The 17,620-nt window shown below is 42.2% G+C and overlaps 1 protein-coding gene across 3 annotated transcripts in view; it reads right to left on the reverse strand.

Moving 5' to 3' along the window:
* The window catches only part of LOC311523838 (uncharacterized protein), a 156,584-nt gene that overhangs the window by 133,083 nt on the left and 5,881 nt on the right, over window positions 1–17,620 (reverse strand). Inside the window, exon 2 of one of the 3 annotated variants that reach the window (XR_014712433.1) lies at window positions 10,756–10,805. The exons of the other annotated variants lie outside the window; for them this stretch is intronic. The gene's annotated coding sequence lies outside the window, so the exon portion shown is untranslated. The remainder of the gene's footprint in view (window positions 1–10,755; window positions 10,806–17,620) is intronic. 3 annotated transcript variants of the gene reach the window in all.

The raw sequence follows: 17,620 nt of genomic DNA on the forward strand, positions 1-17,620 counted from the left end.
CCTCCTTTGTTCTGTTCCACTCCCTTATACATCTTTTGCACAAGGTAGGAATCCTTTGTCCCTCTCTGCGTTCCCACCCCTCCTTCTAAATGGAAAAGCACCAGGTTTAAGATGGATTCCAGTACCAGGTGACAAGCGCACATGTCACGGTAAGACTTCATTACCCACTTGCCAGCACACAGGTATACAGGAAGACTTACAAGTAAACAGAGCCATTTACAACCAGTTGTCCTGGTTAATGGGAGCCATCAAGATTCCAAGCCACCATTAATGGCCCACACTTTGCATAATTACAATAGGACCTCAGAGTTATATTTCATATTTCTAGTTTCAGATACAAGAGTGATACATTTATACAAATAGGATGACCACACTCAGTAGATTATAAGCTTTGTAATAATACCTTACAAGAGACCTTTGTATGAAGCATATTCCAGTTACATTATATTCACACTTATTAGCATATTTTCATAAAATCATATGGAGTGCATCACACCTTCTTCCTACATTCTGAGCTACCCCCCTGCCCTCACACAGCCCCTAGACACTCCTCTTCCAGCTCCCTGAGCTACCTCCCTGTCTGCACATAGCCCCTAGCTATCCCCTCCCTGCGCCTTGAGCTACCCCCTTCCTGCATGCAGCCCCTAGCTACCTCCTTCCTGCACCCTAAGCTGTTTTCAAACTTTTTGAGCTGAGCTCGCCACCTTTGAATTATAATTTTTGGTTGCACCCCCACCGACACAGGCTGGATGGCCTGCTAAGGTGAGTCAGGGGGTGGAGGTGGCACTCCCTCCCTGGACTCCACCATGCGGAGCTAGCTCAAGCCCCACTGGCCCCTGCTCCCCCTAAAATAGAAGCCAAACTACACCTATGCCCCAGGCCCCTGCCCCAAGGGGCCCCCCCACACTGGGCCCTGGAGTTTTTATAGCATCTTGGGTGAGGGGGGGAGGCTCAGAAAGAAAAAGGTTGAGAACTCCTGCTCTAAGTGTCCCTACACTCTGTTTGCCAGAAGCTGGGAGTGGACAACAGGGGATGAACCACTCGATGATCGCCTGTTCTATTCATTCCCTCTGAAGCACCTGGCATTGACCACTGTCAGAAGACAGGATATTGGGCTAGATCAGAGTTTCTCAAATGCCGCCACTGTGGCTGCATGTGGTCACCAGGGGCTTTTCTTGTGGCCATGACAGCCTCCTGGGAGTGGCGGGAGGAGCAAAGCAGTGGAGCCTCCCCCAGGGCCACGAGCAGGGCCCAGCCCCCTTCTGGAGTCACAAACGCCAGAGGAGCAGGCAGCAGTGAGTTCCCCACCTTCCTGGGGGTAGTGAGGTGCAGGCTTCCGATGTTAGCCCTGGGGTGAGAGGCAGCAGGATCCAGTCACGGGTCTTTGGATTCTGGCCCTGGACCAAGGTCCTTGGCTCACCCGCCCCGGCCCAAGTTGTCTCCCTTACCCACCTCCCCATCCAGGGCTTAATTTGTCCGCTGGTTTGTCAGGGCTGAGTAAGTCTGCTGTGGAAATTGATATTTGTATGTTTGTTAATATCACTTTTCACAGCAGACTTACTAGCTAGCTGGGAGGCTGTGAAAACCGATATTAACAAATATACAGATATTACTTTTGGCAGCACCAGACTTACTAGCTGTCAAGTCTTTTTAAAAAAAGCAATCAAAAAGCAAAAGAAACAACAAAAAGAGGTAAGAATGTTCAAAGCACCTTATTTGTGTTTCTATTCTGTTTAGGTCCAATAGAGAATAGAGACAACTGTACATTATTTCTATGATTGAATCTGGAAAAAAAAACTACATAAATAAATTACACTGATTTGGACATGTATATGTGCATATTTATTTGTTTTTCCTACAGTTAATTAAGTATTTTAGGAAAAATTGTCAGAGCAGCCTCCAGAAAAAGTTAGTAGCCACACTTTGAGGCCACCAAAAATTTGTTGTGAGAACCCCAGGGTTAGATGGACCATTGGTCTGACCCAGTATGGCCGTTCTTATATTATAATAGGCTGAGCATGAAATCCTGGCCCCACTGAAGTCAATGAAGATTATACCATTGACTTGCATGAGGCCAGGCTTTCACCCTAAATGTTTAAAAGTACACAGGGGATTAACAGACAAAAGGAAAACCACTTGTACAGTTTAACAAAATAAAACACAAGAATGAATACTTTTGACAAACATGTGTATTAAATGTACATTATTATCAAATACTATTTTTATGGGGCCCCTGCATCATTCAGTGACAGTGCTCTGGGAATGAATAGTAATTAATGATGCTGTGGAAAAAATAATAGGTGAACATGTAATTAAAAAGTGTATCATAATGCATACGCATAAAGGGGGTGAATTAAGAATGCACTGGCATTTCCTAACGTTTGAGTGCTGGTCTTTTCAGTTTCAATGTTCTTTTAACATAGTTTTTTAAAATGAAATTTCGTAGATTTTTTAAAAAAAGTATACTGGAAAAAATAAAAAAGAAATTCTAGCATGTGGAAACACATTGACTCCCACATGGTCCGTCAGCAAGGTTAGAACCTTTAGGTTCACAGAACAGACCTCTGCCACTTGAGATAACAGAGTACCTGTTAGCAACAGCAGGTTGTCATAATTTAAAGGGGCCAGCCACTAGTGGAAGATGAGGCATTTTGCTAGTGGGTTTCACAGCTATTTGCTGATAGCACAGGAATGTTGAAACTCAGCAATCCTGGATTCTATTCCAGATTCTGAGGGGAGTGTGCTGTATGCCCCTCCCCAGCCTGACTCCTTCTGTCCCAGGCACATCTAGCTTTTCCTTGTCCCAGTCTTCCCTGATTCCCTTGGCTTCTTGTCACAGTCCCAGCCTCACCACCAACTACCCCTTGGCTCCTTGTTCCACTCTCAGTCCCCATACCTCATCTCCATCCTGCCACCCCAAGTTCCATATTCCAGTCCCTGACTCTGCTTCCTCCTCACAATCCTCCTCACCCTCTGGATCTCCGCAAGCTTAGATCTTCACTCGTATGCATTTCAGACTTGCAGCATCCTCATTCTCCTCCTCACGGCCAGGGCACCAGCATTAGGACTACTGGCAGCACAGGAGAGACAGATTTCCTGCTGTCCACCCCCATGCTCAGAGCCAGAGTGGCCCCTTTGCTCTGCCCAGCTGCCATTACAGGGAAAGTCCTGCTCATCCCCTGAAGCCTTGGGCTGGCACATGCTCAGTGCAGATTGAATCTTTGGAGAATTTAGAGCTAACTTTGGAGGCTCCAATGAGCACGTGTAAACTAAAACTTTTCAGATATTTATAACTTTACCATTTTGTGCAGATTCTGATGGAGATGCAAAAGACACATTCTTGACACCACGGTACCCCATGTGCCAAATTACAAGTCCCTGTTCCAAAGCATGAGACACTAGAGCTTTTCAATTAAATGGTTGTACAAATTTTTTAACACTGGCAATGTATTTTCCCCTATCCTTGTTCTCAGAAATGGCTGAACTATATGTGTGCTGAAATAATAAAAAATCAACATCTGGCATGGAAAAATTCAGTTAAATTTTGGCAAAATTATAAGCAACTGAAAACATACAAGGCAGAGAACTACCTTAACTATAGGCGTTGCTACCCATGTCATCTATAATTTTTGTGTGTGTGTGTGTTCGGATCTGCTGCTTACGTTGGAATTGGAGAGTTAGATACTGTACCAGTCATTGCCTTCTGCACTTTATGACTGGGGAGCACCTCTTCTGTTGAGGCGAGGGACTTTTTTAATGGTCTGCTCTTGGAGGGTGATGGAGCATTTCCAGAGGGATTCATAGAAAACTGGTTGCTTCTGATGGACCATTATATTGATGGATTGGTGTAGTACTCTTTCTTTTGTTTTTCATCATCAATTAGGTGGCTCCCTGTCATCTTCTTCCTTTGTTTCATTGTCACAGGTCTTCTTGGCTTTTTGATTATGTGCAATAGATGAAACAACGACAAACTGCTGGAACCTATGGTGGACATTCAGTGCGGAAGGTAATTGACCACACATAAAGAATTCTTAAGATTTTATTAGAAGATTCTGTTTGAGAAAAAAGGTTTTTTTTTCCTTTAACACAACATATGCAATATCTTGGACAATAGATTTTTTCCCCATTTTTGCCCCCAGGGATTGATTCAAGCATCTCCCATCATGAAGAAATTTGTTATTTTTGTAGAGAAATAATTCTAATTTTGACTGAGCTGTCTGCATCCAGGGCAGCCGAGCAGCATATTGAGGTAACTGCTTGAGTTTCAACAAGTGTTGGTCACTGAGGTTCTGAATGTTCTGGGAGAAATTAATTCTGCAACCCATATTTTGAGCCCATCTCCCCCTTGGCTGGAGAAAACTATCAGGATTTGTTAGCTAGTGGAGATTGTCAACAACCTTTTTAAGGCGGGCAGAGTACTGAGCACTCTTAAGAACACACGTGTATGAGCTTTCCTCAAGAAAACATTATTTCATGACTATAATTTGGCCAACTATAGACCAATATATAATCTTATACTTTTGATTAAGAACATGGAGCGAAGACAATTATGGTGGGACAGTTCTGAATATCTAGATGTGTTAGATGGCCTTGTCAATCTGGTTTTATACTAAATTTTAGCATTGAGACTGCGCTCATTGATTATATCATCCTGATGACAGATGAAGATGAGGTGTCCATGATATTATTGTTAGATCAATCAGTTGCCTTTGATAATGTTTTTCGTGTGCCTTTGATGCTGTTGGTCACAATGTGTTGACTCATTTGTAGAGCGGATTAGGAGTAGATGAGATTGTCTTCTAGAGGCTTCATCTTTTTCTCTCAGATTCCAAAGGATAGTTTAAGGTAATTGCTGCTGTGTCCTGTGGGTTCTTTTGTGTTATGTTCCACAAGGTTCTACTTATCTTCTCTCTGGTGAACATGGGATCATTAGGAAGGTTACTGAGGAGGCACAGATTGAGGTGCTTTTGATATAATATCATTGTATGCTATCTTTCCATTTCAACTGACTCTAAGGGTGCAGCTAAGTTTCTTCCTCAGTGTCTGTTGGTGATTGGGGCATGGACGAGAGCAAACTGGCTGAAGCTCAATCCAGAGAAGACTGAATGGTATTGACAGGTTGGGAGAAAAAACTAGGAGATAAGGTAAAGGTTAGATTGGCTCTTCTTATTGAAGATGTGTGACCAATTTCTCAGTCAAGCTTTCAATTTGTGGGTCTTATTAAGTCTCACATCTGTAGCAGGATACTACTGCCCAGCAAGCTGTGTTGGCTAGCTTGTAGGATTCCAAGTGGGGCTTACATTGTCTTATTTTCTTCATTTTAAATTACAAACTTAATGTTATTTCTATTAGATTTTTATGTGTTCATATCAGCTATGTATTGTCTGGTTTTATTTTGATAAGTACTTATCTCTGCATCTATTTGAAAAAATTGAGAGGATTTTAAATTTAAACCCTGGGTCTTTTTGCTTGTCCCGTTTTGTGTCTAAAACGTCTCATAAAATCTGTGACTAATACTATAAATATAGTAACTGATTGAATACAGTAGGTCACTGCTAACAGCACAACAGAGAAGGAACAGTGTGCAAACATGACATCATCATAATATAAATGTCACAGTTCTTCATGTAGGGATAATTTACTAGAGCACACTAGCACCATGGACAGCTCCTTGCCATTTATTCTATCTCTTTGAAAAAGTATGCTGTATTTTGGAGGGATTTATGCAAGCAACATAGCTTTGTTCTGATCTATTGTATGTCTTACAAAATGGAAGGTGCCCTAACATTTACTGCACCAGCTAGGGTAAGGAAGAATTCTTCTAAAAATAACTACCATGGAATATTTAATTTGATAGTAAGCGTGCTGTGACTAACCCATGGAACAAAGAGGCTGTGAGATAAGTGACAGCACAATAATAGGAAGGTATTCTTGTTTGACCCTTAAACCAATGCAAAATGAAATAAATTTGCTGTATCCTTGTTGTACAGCTGAACATTAATAAAGGTATATAATAAATGTTATTCTACAGCCACTAGTTCCAGGAGGTGTATTGGTTCACTGTAGGGAAAAAAACCCCTAACATTCAATTTTCTATGAAACAAGGCAATATCATTAGAGAAAGCACTTTTAGAAATGAATTACTCTGTGTTAAATTGTAGAGAGTTATGCTAGTAATGGGCTAAGTGACTGCTAGTGTCAATTAAGACAAGCTCTGGAATGCTAACCTGGTTGTATTTTCAGATGCAATGAAACCAGCTCTCAAAGGTTTGCTTCAAATGGAACAAAATTAATGGAATGAAAGGAAATATATCCTTTCAAAAAATAAATAAGTACATGGTAAGAACTTTGGTAAACCAAAAAAAGATTTCTGAACCCTGCCACTTGAAAAAACACTAAATGCTAACAGTTTGCCATGATCTCTCCAGAATGCAGAAAATCCCTCATATCCTAAAACATTACAAGAAATAAAAAGAAAATAGTATCCATTTGTCAGAAAATTGCTAATCTATCTTTTATGATTTCTCTTTTTATCACCATGCAATCTGCTGCAGTGAGAACTCTAGAGTTCCTAACAGAGGAAAAGCAAAAATAAGGCCAGAGTAGAATTTCCCAGAATTTCTCCATTATTTATGGAACACACATTAAAATTCAGAGGAATCTTCTTTGGTAGTAATTGGAGAACAAAATATTCTAAATTTCTTAGTATCATAAAAATGTATTTGTTTAGTGTAATCTTTGATATTTTTCAAATCAACATCTAAAAGACTAAAGAATACTAGGCTATACTATGAATTTATTATACTTGCATTTGATGATGTTCACTTTGTATTAAAGTATTAAACTGAAATAATTTTAAATTTGTAATTTAATGTAATGCTCATAAAAGTGAAGAGTGGATAGCCATCATTTGATCCAGGCATAGGAGAAGCAAGCATCATGCAAACTTTCCATGAACAGCTGTGCCAAGGCACCCCACGCTTGACCCATAAGAGCTCTTCCTATCTGAGTCCTGATCCTCTCTCATTTTATTTTCATTGGAGATGAATTACACTATGACGAAAACAACATTGCAAATATAGTACAAGAAATTTTTGATATTTGAATATAGTTATCTTAGTTTTATTATTTTTTAATCTTCTAATGCAGTGTTGAAATTCAACTATACAGTGCTTTCCCAAAAATGAAAAAATAAACAAAAAAACCCAACAAAACACTCAGATATTTTAAACCTCAGTTGGAACCATTTTTATTCTGACCCTCACTTGGTATAAAAGGGCGAATTGTGTTGCTAGATAAATGTTGGTATTTTTACAAAATGATTATTTTAATGTAGGTGTTTTGGGGACTTCTGAGAGCCCCTCTTCTTTTTCATTTGGGTGAAACATGGTAAGTTTGAATCATGGGGTTGGGGTGCTCCCACATAAAGCCCCTGATCAGAAGGTGCATATGATGGCAGAGTAATGTGACTTCTATAAGAAGTGGCTGCCTTTCTCACCTTCAGAGACCAGGGTTGGGATGTAAGTGCAAATAGGAGTCAACTTTATCACTGTGCCACAGTGCCAGTTAGATTTTTAAAGCTGAAATCTAATGAACTAAGATTTGTCAATTTGATAAGTATTATAACCAATATTTGAATGAAATTTAATTAGGATAACTTATTTTTATTGAGTCCAGAGAGTGCTAGCTTATTAATTTTAGCACTAGGTTCTTTTCAGGTCTACTTTTACCTTGGACAGTATTTCTCAGATCAAGACATTTGGTTATTCTTAACGAATCAACAGCTTACTTATTCACCCAGAACAATCAACAGTTCATCAATCAAATGTAGATACAACCAACTCTCTAGGCATGTACTGAACAGAAAATATACAGTCTTGTAAGCAATTAACACAGGTCAGTGCTGGGGCCCAGCAGCTATACCAAGGAACATTACAAATCTCCAATATTTCTTATAACATTTACTTATAATCATCAGATATCAATTCTTTAGTTGCTCTAATACACTTATTACTCTTTCAGGAATTCTCCAATGAGAAAGGATGCATATGTCTATTTTAATGGCCTGTTACGAAAAGGAGTACTTTAAGCAATTGCTCTTGATGTTTTAAAGTTATTGGTTAATTCTCTCTTAGGCCAATTTGCTTGCGTGTATAAAGAAGAAACATATATTAGTTGGTTAAAATCCAAAGTATGGTTACTTGATGGTCTCACTTGAAAGAGTAGTCTCAACAAGATAACTCTTAGTTATTTATATTAAAGAACACAAAGAAAAATACAATCGCTGAAATGAAAATTTTCGCTGCTTCTTCTGTCTTATTAACCCTGGAAGAGAGGAGAGCTATCCATGAGGCTGGTCTAAGTGTCTGATAGCACTTCTGGATTCTGTAGCTTATTTGTGTGTTTAGTTAACTTTTTTCTTAGTTGTCATACATATAAAGGGAAGTCCCTTGAAATCCCTCCTGGCCAGGGGAAAGCTCCTCTCACCTGTGAAGGGTTAAGAAGCTAAAGGTAACCTCGCTGGCACCTGACCAAAATGACCAATGAGGAGACAAGATACTTTCAAAAGCTGGGAGGAGGGAGAGAAACAAAGGGTCTGTGTGTCTGTCTATATTCTGTCTTTGCCAGGGATAGACCAGGAATGGAATTTTAGAACTTTTAGTAAGTAATCTAGCTAGGTACGTGTTGGATTATGATTTCTTTAAATGGCTGAGAAAAGAACTGTGCTGAATAGAATAACTATTTCTGTCTGTGTATCTTTTTTGTAACTTAAGGTTTTGCCTAGAGGGGTTCTCTATGTTTTGAATCTAATTACCCTGTAAGGTATCTACCATCCTGATTTTACAGGGCGGATTTCTTTATTTCTATTTACTTCTATTTTTTATTAAAAGTCTTCTTGTAAGAAAACTGAATGCTTTTTCATTATTCTCAGATCCAAGGGTTTGGGTCTGTGGTCATCTATGCAAATTGGTGAGGCTTTTTATCCAACATTTCCCAGGAAAGGGGGGGTGCAAGTGTTGGGAGGATTGTTCATTGTTCTTAAGATCCAAGGGTCTGGGTCTGTAGTCACCTAGGCAAATTGGTGAGGCTTTTTACCAAACCTTGTCCAGGAAGTGGGGTGCAAGGTTTTGGGAAGTATTTTGGGGGGAAAGATGTGTCCAAACAGCTCTTCCCCAGTAACCAGTATTAGTTTGGTGGTGGTAGCAGCCAATCCAAGGACAAAGGGTGGAATATTTTGTATCTTGGGAAAGTTTTGACCTAAGCTGGTAAAGATAAGCTTAGGAGGTTTTTCATGCAGGTCCCCACATCTGTACCCTAGAGTTCAGAGTCGGGGAGGAACCGTGACATTAGTATTTTACCCTGGAGGAGGGGAGAACCATGGGGGTTCAGCTAGTTCTGGGGTCCCCCATGGTAACTTCAGTTTTACATACATTGCTTGGAATTTTGTCAGAGTGGGGCCACCTTCTTGTTTTTATCAGACTCAGAGCTCAGATTTCCTCTCTCTCTCTGCTGCTCTTGTTGGTATATAACAAATATCTTCAATCATTTTCTTAGTCAGGGATTTTTTGTTTGTTTAATTTCAAGGATTGTATTTCAGTAATAGCCTGGACTATGAACTGGAATATCACTTTTTAAGCAATTTCTTTCAATATTTCCCAGTTATACCCCGGTTATGTGCTTATATCTTTCAACATTCCTTTTTCCTTCTTGTGCTGTACCATTCATTCCACTCAACATTCCTTTTTCTTTCTTGTGCTGTACCATTCATTCCACTTCTGCAGTACATCAATCATTTAGAATTAAAACAAAAATCCCCTAAATTTCCTCCCAATTTAGTTGATGTAGTCTGTGCATTGTTTGGTTATATCTCTTACCTTTCTTTTCACATGGTTAGGGCTTAAATAACATGAGACATTATTGACATACATAGAGATGGTTTATCTGATTCATAAGGAAGAGAAATTTACAGCTTCTAATTTGGGGTGAAAGACATATTGAAGGAACAAAACAGATTATTCACCTATGGAAAGATGGTGCTTTTGATTCAGAAAGCAAACACATGTAGTTTCACATTTGGGGTGAAAGCTAGTTGGTTTGGACTTCTTAATTTTCCAGTTCCCACAGTAAGTTATTTCTAGTTGGATTAACTCCTACAGTTTCTTTACTCATCTTTGGTCTTTGGTCTGAGGAGCTAACAATAGTTGGAAGACTTGTTATCAAGCTTTCCCTTCCTGGGGAATGTGTACTTCAGCTTCAGTTTAACTGATATTCCCCAGACAAGATGTCCCACCTGTTGGATGTGAATATTGGCTCCCAATGCCTTTAGCTCCAACAAGAAGCTAGTTTTGGATAATGCATAGGGGTGTATGGTTGTAATGTTGGCTGACACAGATAGATAGTTTCCTGATGAAAAGGGGAGGAAAGAAAACTATAGCTGTTAATCTTTTCAGGGCATATTTGACAACTATACTTCTTACAGGGGAAAGGTCATGGAAAAGGCTTGTCTGTGAAGGTCTTAGCCAGAAAAGACCTAGGAAGGTATGTGTAGAGGAGCTGAAGGAAGTCCTGGGGTAAAGACCTAATATAAAAGGCAACCTAAGCAATGTCAGAAGTAGCTCTGATGGAACAATGACATGGATGGTTGAGCTTAGAGCAGATGGCTATTCACTAGTTAGGGCCTTAGAGGGAGGGTCTGAGCTACCTTGTATCTTTTTGTAATGTCCATTTTAAGAGATAAGTAGACAACTCTCTTACCAAAGGTGATGGATTGATTGCAGTCCTAGGGAGAAGTTTGTGAGGAGCACCTGTAGTAAGAGGAGAAAGACTACTGTGGATTGAGGCAATAAGAGCTGAGGAACTCTCTTTAAACATGGGGAAAAGGGCTTACTTCAGCACAGGGAAGGGTTATGGGGAGTAGCATTCCCTGAAGCTGGGACAAGGGCCCAGCCATTGAAACAAGGTTAACAGATTCATAGATTCCAAGGCCAGAAAGGACCATTCTGATCATCTAGTCTGACCTCCTGTACAACACTGTCAAGGTTCCTTCCCCACTCTGAACTCTAGGGTACAGATGTGGGGACCTGCATGAAAGACCCCCTAAGCTTATTCTTACCAGCTTAGGTTAAAAACTTCCTCAAGGTACAAACTTTGCTTTAACCTTGAACCCTACGCTGCCACCACCAAGCGTGTTAAACAAAGAACAGGGAAAGAGCCCACTTGGAGACGTCTTCCCCCAAAAGATCCCCCGAAGCCCTACACCCCCTTTCCTGGGGAAGGCTTGATAAAAAATCCTCACCAATTTGCATAGGTGAACACAGACCCAAACCCTTGGATCTTAAGAACAATGAAAAATCAATCAGGTTCTTAAAAGAAGAATTTTAATTCAGGAAAAAGTAAAAGAATCACCTCTGTAAAATCAGTATGGTAAATATCTTACAGGGTAATCAGATTCAAAACATAGAGAATCCCTCTAGGCAAAACCTTAAGTTACAAAAAGACCCAAAAACAAGAATATACATTCCATTCAGCCCAGCTATTTTACCAACCATTAAACAAAAGGAAATCTAACGCATTTCTAGCTAGATTACTTACTAACTTTTTATGGGAGTTCTGAGCTGCATTCCAGATCTGTTCCCGGCAAAAGCATCACACAGACAGACAGGCCCTTTGTTCCCCCCGCTCCAGCTTTGAAAGCATCTTGTCTCCTCATTGGTCATTTTGGTCAGGTGCCAGAGAGGTTACTTTAGCTTCTTAACCCTTTACAGGTGAAAGGGTTTTGCCTCTGGCCAGGAGGGATTTAAAGGTGGTTACCCTTCCCTTCATATTTATGACACCCCCCTCCTCCAAATCACAGATAGGATGAAACACTGGCTGTGATTTCTTCCTGGAGCTCTAGGAGAAAACAGAGTTAATAAGACACATGCAACCTCTAAATATACTACCAAGTGTATAAAGACTAACAATATTTCCCACATCTCAAAGACGATTTTAACCAGTTGATTCTGGGAAACTTTCACGGGAGAGTGAAAGCCACTTTGTTAGAAGCTCCTGAGATGTGTTGTATGTCGAAATCAAAATCTTGGAGAGCTTAACTCCACTGAATAATTTTTTTGTTATTTCCCGTGGCGGTATGAAGCCACTGTAGCGCAGCATGGCCGGTTTGCAGGTGGAAATGCCGTCCCCAAGTGTATGGGCATAGCTTTTCCAGAGTGTAGACAATGGCGTAACATTCCTTTTCACTGATTGACCAGTGGCTTTCCCTCTCAGACAGCTTCTTGCTGAGAAAGACGACAGGATGGAACTCTTGATTCGGTCCCTCCTGCATTAAGACTGCTCCCACACCACGCTCGGATGCATCTGTGGTTACTAGGAATGGTTTGTCAAAGTCTGGGGCCCTTAGCACGGGGTCAGACATGAGTGTCGCTTTAAGCTGGTTAAAGGCCTTCTGACACTTTTCGGCCCGCTGAATGGTATTTGGCTGTTTCTTTTTGGTTAGGTCTGTCAGTGGGGCGGCGATTTGGCTGTATTGCGGTACAAATCGCCTGTAATATCCGGCCAAGCCTAAGAAGGATTGGACATGTTTCTTTGACTTTGGGACAGGCCACTTTTGGATAGCGTCCACTTTGGCCTGTAGGGGGTAGATAGCTCCTAGACCCACCTCGTGTCCAAGGTAAGTCACTCTGTTTAGGCCTATTTGACACTTCTTAGCCTTAACAATTAGTCCTGCCTCCCTTATGCGCTCAAAGACTTTTTGTAGATGTTCCAGGAGTTCTGCCCAGGAATCCGAAAATATGGTCACATCGTCAAGGTAGGCGACTGCATATGCTCCTAATCCCGCTAGGAGACCATCTACAAGTCTTTGGAAGGTGGCGGCTGGATTTCGCAGCCTGAAAGGGAGCACATTAAATTCATACAGCCCAACATATGTGGTGAAGGCTGACCTTTCGTTGGCAGATTCATCTAGTGGTACCTGCCAGTACGTCTTGGTTAAGTCCAAGGTAGAGATGAACTGGGCCCGTCCCAGTTTCTCTAATAGTTCATCTGTGCATGGCATTGGATAGTTGTCTGGGTGAGTTACGGCCTTTAGTTTATGGTAGTCCACGCAAAAACGTATCTCCCTATCTGGTTTGGGAACTAGAACCACTGGAGATGCCCATGCACTTCCAGAGGGGCAGATTACACCCATCTGTAGCATACCCTGGATCTCCCGTTCTATAGCAGTTTTAGCTGGAGGAGACACCCGGTAAGGTTGGGCTCTAATTGGGTGAGCATTACCTGTGTCAATGGAATGGTATGCCCGTTCAGTCAGTCCTGGGGTGGCTGAGAACGTCGGCGCGTAGCTAGTGCACAGCTCCTTGATCTGCTGTCACTGCATACGCCCAAAGGTCATGGAGAGGTTCACCTCTTCCACGCCACCAGAACTTTTTCCTTCGTAGTAGACACCTTCAGGTCACTCAGTTTCATCTCCTCCCTGGGCTGTAAACTGACAAACCTTTAATTCTCTGGAATAAAAGGGCTTTAGAGAATTAACGTGCTACATCGTAGGCTTTCGGTTGGAGGTGGGGAATGCTATGAGATAATTAATAGCTCTCAGGCGCTCTTGGACTGTGAATGGCCCTTCCCACGACGCTTCCATTTTATGGGCCTGGAGCGCCTTTAAGATTATGACCTGGTCCCCTACTTTGAAGGAATGCTCTCTGGCATGTTTATCATACCAGGCTTTTTGCTTTTTTGAGCATCCTTTAGGTTTTCTTTAGCAAGGGCTAAAGAGGTTCGGAGGGTGGTTTGCAGGTTGGTTACAAAGTCCAGAATGTTAGTTCCTGGAGAAGGTGTAAACCCCTCCCATTGCTGCTTCACCAACTGCAATGGCCCCTTAACCTCGCGGCCATATACAAGTTCAAATGGGGAAAACCCTGAACTGGAATGTGGTACAGCTCTGTAGGCAAAGAGCAACTGCTGCAACACTAGGTCCCAATTATTGGAGTGCTCATTTACAAATTTATGTATTATGGCCCCCAAAGTTCCATTAAACTTCTCCACCAGGCCATTTATTTGAAGATGGTAAGGGGTGGCAACCAAGTGATTCACCCCATGAGCTTCCCAAAGGCTTTCCATAGTTCCTGCCAGGAAATTAGTTCCTGCATCTGTGAGGATGTCAGAGGGCCAACCTACCCTGGCAAAAATGTCTGTTAGTGCCTGGCACACACTTTTAGCCCTGATGTTGCTTAGAGCTACTGTTTCCGGCCATCGGGTGGCAAAATCCATGAAAGTCAGTATGTACTGCTTTCCTCTGGGTGTCCTTTTTGGAAAAGGATCCAGAATATCCACAGCTACTCACTGAAATGGGATCTCAATTATGGGCAGTGGCTGTAGAGGGGCTTTGACCTGGTCTTAGGGTTTTCCCACTCTTTGGCACACCTCACAAGATCAGACATAGGTAGAAATATCCTTGCCGATTCCCTCCCAGTGGAATGACTTTCCCAAGTGGTCTTTGATTCTGTTCACCCCAGCATGGCCACTAGGATGATCGTGGGCTAAGCTTAATAGCTTTAACTGGTACTTAGTTGGAACTGTCTCTGAGGATGCCAGTCTTCCTGGTGTCCACCAGAAAGAGTTTCCTTGTATAAAAGTCCTCTTTCTACAACAAACCTGGATCGATTAGAAGAGCTGAGAGGCAGTGGGTTGCTCCATGCTGCCGTCCAAGCTCTCTGGGGGCTTTCATTTGCTTTTTGTTCGGTCTGGAACTGTTCCCTTGATGCTGGAGAGATCAGTTCCTCATTGGATTGTGGACCTAGGCTTGGTCCCTCTGGAAGCAATGCAGGTGATGGGGCTGTTTCCGCTGACTGTGAAACGCTCTCCACTGGTGCACTATGTTGGGGTTCAGGCTCCAGCTGAGCCTCTTGTGTAGGGTTATCGGCTGCCGCCGGTTCAAGTTCAGTGGGGCCCTCTGGTGTTGGGGTTGCAAGTACTGGGTTCAGTGCTGGCACTGGTTCTGGTGCTGGGGCTGGCTCTGTCTGGGTCTCTGGGATTGGATCCACTACTGCTGTTGCAGACGTTGGCATGGCATCACCTCTGACCATGTCCTGGTAGAAGTTTCTGGAACAGCGCTAGGTGCGATGGCTTGCTTTGCCTGGCTGCAAGTGACCATTCCCACCCTTTTGGCTAGCTTCATATGATTGGCCAAGTCTTCCCCCAACAGCATGGGGATGGGATAATCATCATAGACTGCAAAAGTTCACGTTCCTGACCAGCCCTTGTACTGGACTGGCAACTTGGCTGTAGGCAATTCAAAAGAGTTTGACTTGAAGGGTTGAATTGTCACCTGGATCTCTGGGTTGATTAAATTGGGGTCCACTAAGGAAGCATGGATAGCCGACACTTGTGGTCCGGTGTCCCTCCACGCGGTGACCTTCTTCCCGCCCACACTCACAGTTTCCCTCCACTCCGAGGATATCTGGGAGATATCTGGGCCTGAGGACCTCTGGTGTGATTCCAGTGCAATGAACTGTAATCTGTTGGGGTTCTTGGGGCAGTTGGCCTTTACATGCCCCGACTCGTTACATTTAAAACATCGTCCACCTGACGGATCATTGGGATGACATGGGTTGCTGGAGAACAGTGTGACGGGACGATAAGGTGTCTGGAGTGTTCCTTGGTGTGTAGTTGGGGCCTTGGGCTGCCCCCGGTAGTAGGGTGTGGTTTGAGGTTGCCCCTTCAGGTATCTGCTCCAACCGTGACCAGGGTTGTTTCTCTCTCCTCCCTCCACCCGTTTTGTTCCGATTTGCTCCGCCTCTCTGGCGGTTCTTGACTGCTCATATTGATCAGCATAAGAAGCAAGACTTTCTGCTGAGTCCATTTTCTTATCCCATAAACACTGTTTTATTTCCTCCTTGGACATATTGAGGAATTGCTTCTGAGCCATCAAATCACACATTCCTTCAAAGGTAGTTACTTCCTTTGACCCATTTATCTAACAGATCCTTCATCTGGTTTAGATAAGCCACATTACTTAGTCCACGTCCTCCATTAAGGGCTCTAAATTTTACTCTGTAAGTTTCAGGTGTAACTTGAAATTGCCTTAAAACCAAATCCTTGAATTTATTTTCGTGAGAAGCCTCATCAATAGGCATCTTATTGAAGATGTCCAGAGCTCTTCTAGTCAACTTTGCGACCAATGTGGCAATCTTGTGAGCTTCAGGAATTTTATGGAGTGTGCAGAGTCTCTCAAAGGTGAGAAAATATTCAGCAATATCACTGGATTCATCATACTGTGGACACAGTCGCTCCCATTTGTGGATTCTTGGGTACGGATTGTTAGGGTTATCCGATATATTCTGCTGAGCCTTTGCTTTCTCTATCTCCAGTGCATGCTTCCACTCTTTTTCCTTTGCCTCCATAGCTCTCCCATGGGCAGCCACTTGGGCTTTTTCTGCCTCTTCTGCTGCCTCCAGTCTGGTTAACTCCAGTTTGTGTTGTGCCTTGGTTTCTGTCATCTTAGCCTCTCTGTTTTTAACTAACTTTACACCCGAGAGTTAGAAAGAAAACCACAAAACAAACAAACAAACAAAAAACCTGGCTTGTAAAATTTTGCTGTGCTGTAACCTTATACCTGTGTTCTCTGATAGCTATTCTCAGCCTACAGAAAAATCCTTTAAAAAACCACCTCTTTCTCCAGACAAATAGACAGAAAAAGCCTCTAGCTGCTCTTAGCTTAAAAAACAACCTCTTCAGGTCTGTGAAAAACTTGTGAATTTCCCTGCAGGAGGTTAACTACCCTGCCTTTAGGCAGAGAAAACCCCAGCGCAAAAAAGAAAGATCCCTTTTGTTATGCCTGCTGCTCTGTTCCCCCCAGGCAGAGACATAGAATTTACAGCTGTAATCCTCTTTTACAAAACCTTTTAAAATCCTGCTGTGCTTCTGGTTCAAAAATGATCTTAAAAAAAAGTCTCAAAATGATCTCAAAAAAATCTCAAAATGATCCCACCGCTCTACCACCATGTTAAGGTTCCTTCCCCACTCTGAACTCTAGGGTACAGATGTGGGGACCTGCATGAAAGACCCCCTAAGCTTATTCTTACCAGCTTAGGTTAAAAACTTCCTCAAGTACAAACTTTGCCTTGTCCTTGAACCCAATGCTGCCACCACCAAGCATGTTAAACAAAGAACAGGGAAAGAGCCCACTTGGAGACGTCTTCCCCCAAAAGATCCCCCGAAGCCCTACACCCCCTTTCCTGGGGAAGGCTTGATAAAAAAATCCTCACCAATTTGCACAGGTGAACACAGACCCAAACCCTTGGATCTTAAGAACAATGAAAAAGCAACCAGGTTCTTAAAAGAAGAATTTTAATTAAAGAAAAAGTAAAAGAATCACCTCTGTAAAATCAGGATGGTAAATACTTTACAGGGTAATCAGATTCAAAACATAGAGAATCCCTCTAGGCAAAACCTTAAGTTACAAAAAGACCCAAAACCAGGAATATACATTCCATTCAGCAGAACCTATTTTACCAGCCATTTAACAAAAGGAAAACTAACACATTTCTAGCTAGATTACTTACTAACTTAACAGAAGTTCTGAAGAGCATTCCTGACCTGGTCCCAGCAAAAGCATCACAGACAG

This window comes from Lepidochelys olivacea, assembly GCF_965140295.1.
Source record: "Lepidochelys olivacea isolate rLepOli2 genome assembly, chromosome: 7".
NCBI classification, from domain to species: domain Eukaryota; kingdom Metazoa; phylum Chordata; order Testudines; family Cheloniidae; genus Lepidochelys; species Lepidochelys olivacea.